Raw genomic sequence first — 6,674 nt, 5'->3', positions numbered from 1 at the left:
GAATGGGCGACTTCCCGTGGCTCCAATCGCCAGCCAAAATGGCACCCGGACCCGTGTATTTTGTACAGAGAACCGCGGCTCTGGGGCGCCGACAAAGCAGCTGCGCGGGGCAAAGCAGTGGCGCTGGCCGGCACAGCCGCGCTGGCCAAAACAGCCGCACTGGTGACCGTGGAGCTCCTCAGCCCGGGAATTTCCTAGTCTGTGGGCAATAAAAACGCGGCTTCCACTCACCCTCTGTGCTTTCACTGGGAGCTGCAATCCTGAGCTGTTCCTAAACGGCCATCTTGGATCCTTCCCCACTCCATTACATTTTGAAGACATTTGTATTTTCCCAATAATCTTTAAAACTCTTTTTATTTCTTAAAGATTAGAGTCACGTGGACTAAAAGACATTACAGCTTTTATTTTCCCTTTAAAAATATTTGATCTGAGTGATTGCTTTTGTCTAAGCCAATTAATTAAAGCTCTTTTTTAATATAGACATCACACACATAACGCATATACACAGACAGAGGGAAGAAGATCCAGCAGTTGTGAGATTTTTCATTTGCTAATCTCCTCATTGGATTATTAGCCTCCTGGTGGAGCCCTTCCTAGAAACAGGGCTAGGAAAACATACAGGTTCTAGGGCCTAATAAGCACGTATAACTGGAAGACAAAAACAGATTTTGAGAGCTATCTATCTGCTTTTAATTCTTGGGGTTCCATGAGGAAAACAGAGGTTTTTCCCAAACAAGTTTTGTGGTGCCTCCTCTGTTCTTCCCAAGCAGTCCCAGGCTATCAGAAGTTATCTCAGGGCCTGTCATGCATGCATTAAGAGTGGAGAAAAATAATTCAGTTGACTGAGAAGAAAAGAAACTTTTTCCAGCAAAACGAGATCCAAGAAGACAGAGAGAGAGAAAAAGACGTAAAGGCCTTTCAAATATAACCATAGCTTGGATATCCACTTTTAATTAAGCTGACTTTTAACCATACACTCTTTTAAAAAAAAAAATTCTTTTAAATCTCTTATTACCTGACTTTAGCCACACCAAGTGGCCCATATTTCTGGCTTTTAAACTTTACCAAAAGTAACCTCACAAGTGAAACCAACAAACCTCAACTAAGTTCCGTATCACTTAACCGTGAGTGTATAAGGTACTTTCAAAGAGGTGGTAAGCAGTTTTTACAAAATCTAGAATCTTTTTTTTTTTTTTTTTTTTTTTTTTTTTGGGTGTTTTTTTTTTTTCTTTTTTTTTTTTTTTTTTTTTTTTTTTTTTTAAGACGGGGTTTCACCATGTTGGTCAGGCTGGTCTTGAATTCCCTACCTCAGGTGATCCACCCACCTTGGCCTCCAAAGTGCTTGGATTACAGGGATGAGCCACTACGCCCGGCCAAAATCTAGAATATTTAAAGGTAACTCAGAGAAAGGAAGATTTAAGAAAGGAAGCTATTATGGAAGTTGTTCATGGAGGGGAAGAGAATAAGCAAATGGTAAAAGTCACAGATATTAACCAGAAAGTACTCATTCCCTAAGACAGGATTGACCCTGGGTCACCACTGTAAAATGGCAGAGACCAAAAGAAAGTACTGCCACATCGTTACAAGGTCAAGCTCCCAAGTACATAAAACAAAATGGAAACCTCTTTTTCTTCAGAGACCTACAACAAAGTCTATTACTGACCAGTTTGCCAGGCTGGCTTCAACAGTGGGCTTATAGGGTCCTAGACCCACATTCTATCCTAAGCTACCCCTCTTTCTGATAGAAAGATACAGAAAGACAAATTCTTACCACAAAGTACAACAAATTCACTACAGCTTAAGACTAGCCTCACAAATTCTTTTTCTGTTAATCAAAACATTTTAGAGGATACGAACAGTGATTTTTATCATTCAATCATTCAGTTTGTACAGAGAGAGAGAAAAGCCGGAAGCCTGAGTGGTTAAAAAAAAAAAAAAAAACTTTTACTCTTTTGCCAGCATGTCAGGCTTCAGGGTTCCCTTCCCCCGAGCTATAAAGCCTTTATGACCCTGGGGTTGCATAAAGAGGGAGCAGACAAATAGGTTATTTGCATACTGTAAATGTTGTCCTTCCTCAAGAGATTGCTCAGAATTATAATGTCTTCCCAGTACATTTTTTTTTAAGCCAAGTGATTTAAGGTTTGTGGAAATTAAACTTTTCACAGAAGGGAATGTCCTGTGGTATGGAGACACAATTATTCATCTGTGAAGAGAGGACAGAAGAGGAAACAGGAAAAAGAAATTGATTTTCTTTTTTCAAAGGAGTCCCAGTGATTCAGAATGCATTTGAGAGACATACAGACTAAAGATGGTTGATTAGCCATCTGGAAAGAGGGGAAAAAGGCATCCCTTAGCTCCTTTGTCTTCCTAGCAAATACCTGGGGTATGTGAGGGAGAGAAAAAAAGGTATCCCCTTTTTTTCTTCTGTCCTTATATCCCTGAGTCCCAGTGACCTTGGCAGGTGCTGCCTATGAGTGCCAATGTGGCTTTCACCCATGTAACAGGGAGGCCTAGAGGGTAGGAATTATCTGCACTCACCTACGTGCTAGCCTAGCCTCCCTGCTGTCAGTAATTTCATCTATGCTATGGATACAGGCATGACCTCCATCCATGAAATGAGGTATGCCTAATTTGCAGGAATTAGTCATGCTCACCTCTGCTGTGCCCCTTAACTTTCATTGTTGCCCGCCTCTGGGTCCCTCAGATCCAATTTTCCTTTCTAGGGCTTCAACCTAAAGCTTGGATTTGGGTTTGGAACAAAAAGATGCCTCAGAAGGGTGCATGGACTTATTAAATTAAGTCCCAGGTGGCCCTCGCCAAACTTGCAGCCAGCCAAGTGGGAGCACTCCTCTGTTGCTTCCTTATTATAAGCAGAGTACTAGGGTGAAGCTATCGAACCAGGTTCTCCTTAAACAAGGGAGAGAAAGAGAACCTGGCCTAATAAGATGCCTTCTAAAAGGAAAAAAATCTACTGCATAGAAAAGTTCCCTGCATTCACAGAGCTATGTTAACTCCTGACATGATGGAGAAAGGAAATAAAACAGCTTAAGTGCAGGGAGGGGAAAGTGCCTCGGGGAAAAAGCCTCTTGCTCTTATGCAAATAGGCTCCTTCAACAGGGAAAAAGCTCTTAATTGATGCCCCCTCCCTGTTTCTAAGAATGGACAGAAACCCCATTGTTCTGAACTACATTTTTGATGACTGAGCCAAGTGCCCAGTATACCTAGAAATATCTCTGTGGTTTGCAACAACACCCTTAACATTATAAAAGAAGAGATAGGAGCCATCAGGACCATGAAAGAAAAAAGGAATATGTCATAGAAAAGACTAGAGGTCTTGGCTGACCCCCTATCAAGCAGTGGAAGACTGGAGTCAATCCACAGGCCTTTGGATAGCATTGATGTGTAGCCTCAGCCAGACGCCCTCAGTTGCCCCAGGACAGCCTTCCATTCCTACGAAACAGTTAGACCTTCGTGAAAGGAAACAAAGCCACTATTCCCAACACCCAAGAATGACAGTTTGGTGAGAGTAGCAGGGTCCACATTCACTCACCCTTCCAACAAATCCCAGACAAGCCCCCAGATACATGCAAGATTTTTTTCAACCCCTTTGCCAGGTTCACAGCAGGGGGTGCCCCATCTACTCAGACCACTGGGTCACATCTGGCTTGCACTCCAGCCCACAGCTCCTGTGGCCATCACAACTGAGCCCTAGGCACCCATGTTCAGCGGATACCAAATTTTTGTCCTGCATCCAAGAAGAATGAGGTCACACTGACAATTGAAGGGTGATGAGGGTGGAGAATTATATTGAACAATGAAACAGCTCTCAGCGGAAAGGGGATGGGAAGGTCAGGTCACCTCTCTTGCCTGCCTGAAGGCAGGCAGTCTCCCCACCACCCAGAAGTGGGCAGTTTCAAAGTGTGACTGAGTTCAGGGTTTTTATAGGCACAGAATGGAGAGTGTGTGCTGATTGGTTTGTGAGTATACAAAAAGAATTAAAACAAAGGCACCACTCAAAGATGGGCACAACAGTGTACAAAAACAATTAGGGAAGGGTAGATATATGTAAAATAGGTGAGGAGTGGAGATCAATCAGAGGAAAGTACACCAAATGAGAAGACAGGTTCTCCATCTAGTTCATGGATTTAACTTGTAGCTTGGCTTTCAGGCTCTAAACTGTATTTCACTTGGAGATAGAGTTTCACTGGGGACCTGCCCCTATCTTCCTAGGCATTGGCCTGTCTCCTACCTCTATCAGTACCTTGACTTATGGATTAAATTGATGAGGTAACACTGACAGGCAAGGGAGTGACAGATAAATAGACAAATAATGATTGGGGAGGCATGGTAGTTCACACCTGTAAGCCCAGCACTTTGAGATGCCAAGGCAAGAGGATCACTTGAGCCTAGGCGTTTAAGACAAGCCTGAACAACATAGCAAGACCCCCATTTCTACAAAATAAAAAAATTAACCTGGCATGGTGGCATGCACCTGTAGTCCCAGCTACAAGGAAGGTGAGGCAGGAAGATTGCTTGAGCCCAGAGTTTCAAAGTTGCAGTGAGCTATGATCACAACACTGTCCTCCAGCCTGGGAAACAGAGTGAGACCTTGTCTCAAAAATGAATAAATAAATAGAGATTGATTAATTGGGGAGACAAAGAGAGAAAGAGATTAGATAGATAGATAGATACATACATACATAGATACATAGATACATACATACATAATTACCAGATCCCAGCAGGATATCTTCTCACTGGGCTCTGAAACTGTTTAGCATGGAACAACTTTGAAATCCTCAGATCTGCAGTTAGGAACAACCCATGGGGCATATAGCAGGTACTCAAATTTTAATTTTTTGGATGAAAAATATAATTCTACTTAAATTAATGTAAGTATTGAGATCAAGTATGTGAGTAACAAAGATTGTCTCCTTGACCAAACTATACCCAAGCTCTTCTGAGCAGTCTTTTTTACTAGGCCCAATTTTGGTTTCCTTTGGACTTTTTTGTGGAGTCCAGTTCCAGTAAAAAGCCTGCTAAGTCATTTTAGCCAGAATCCCCCATTCTTGATATCTGATCATCCTCCATATCTATCAAGTCAAGTTCCTCAATCTCTCCTATCTACCATGTGATATCTGATCACCCCGGCCTGTCTTCAGCAAGAATCCTGTTAGGTTGATTTGGCCATAAACCTTCTTCCCCTTGATACTCCTCTTAGTAATTTTCCATCCAATGGACTTTACCCTGCTCCTTCACTCCAAATTCCCACTTTTCCTTATTATATTCAAAAGTGAGTCCAGTCTCTCTACCATACTGCAAAACCTGATTGAAATGGTCCCTGTACCCATCTCAATGGTCCTGAATAAAGTCTACTTTACCATGCTTTTTAAAATTATTATTATACTTTGAGTTCTGGGGTGCATATGCAGAACGTGCAGGTTTGTTACATAGGTATACATGTGCTGTGGTGGTTTGCTGCATCCATCACCCCGTCATTTACATTAGGTATTTCTCCTAATTATATCCCTCCCCTATCCTCCCACCCCCCGACAGGCCCCAGTGTGTGATGTTCCCCCCACTGTATCCATGTGTTCTCATTGGTCAGCACCCACTTATGAGTGAGAACATGCAATCTTTGGTTTTCTGTTCTTGTGTCAGTTGGCTGATAATGGTGGTTTCCAGCTTTATCTATGTCCCTGCAAAGGATATGAACTCATCCTTTTTTATGGCTGCATAGTAGTCTGTGGTCTATATGTGCCACATTTTCTTTATCCAGTCTATCACTGATGGGCATTTGGGTTGGTTCCAAGTCTTTGCTATTGTGAACAGTGCCGCAATAAACATACCTGTGCATGTGTATTTATGATAGAATGATTTATAATCCTTTGGGTATATACCCAGTGATGGGATTGCTGGGTCAAATGATATTTTACTTTACCATGTTTTAACAAGTGTCATGAATAATTTTTAAACTTTTAAGTTCAGGGGTACATGTGCAGGATGAACAGATCTGTTACATAGGTAAAGGTGTGTCATGGGGATTTGTTATACAGATTATTTCATCACCCAGCTATTAATACTAGTATCTATCAATTATTTATTTTTTTTCTCTAACATGAGAAAGGGAGAAATAAAAAAGGGAGTCAATAAGTGACTTTGTCAGCTAATCAATAACTCAACATCTCCAAGGACTGGGAATTTACTACCTCTTTTGGTGGCCCATTATAACATTAGAAACCTACTTAGATTGAGCCAAAAGCTTTTTCCCTAAGTCTGCTACCCACTCAATGATGTATGTTCTATTTCCTGCAAAACACACAGAACTCCTTCACTCCTACTTGCATGGGACAGTCCTAGAAATATTTGAAGACAGTTATCACATTCCTTCTCTCTAGGCTAAACATTGCCATTTCTTTCAACTGTATCTCCCACAGTGTAATTTTTAAAATCTCATTATCCTGGTTACTCTCTATTTTTCTTGCTCTTGTTTCCTTTCCTTCCTCCACACTTTGAATTCTTCCTGAGAGTGTTGACTTCTGTATCCTTGACTACTCAGTAAGAGTGTCTTTTTCGCCGGGCGCGGTGGCTCAAGCCTGTAATCCCAGCACTTTGGGAGGCCGAGGCGGGTGGATCACGAGGTCAAGAGATCGAGACCATCCTGGTCAACATGG

The sequence above is a fragment of the Cebus imitator genome, unplaced genomic scaffold, assembly GCF_001604975.1.
Source record: "Cebus imitator isolate Cc_AM_T3 unplaced genomic scaffold, Cebus_imitator-1.0 Scaffold88, whole genome shotgun sequence".
Classification (NCBI taxonomy): domain Eukaryota; kingdom Metazoa; phylum Chordata; class Mammalia; order Primates; family Cebidae; genus Cebus; species Cebus imitator.
This window is presented reverse-complemented; position numbering follows the sequence as displayed.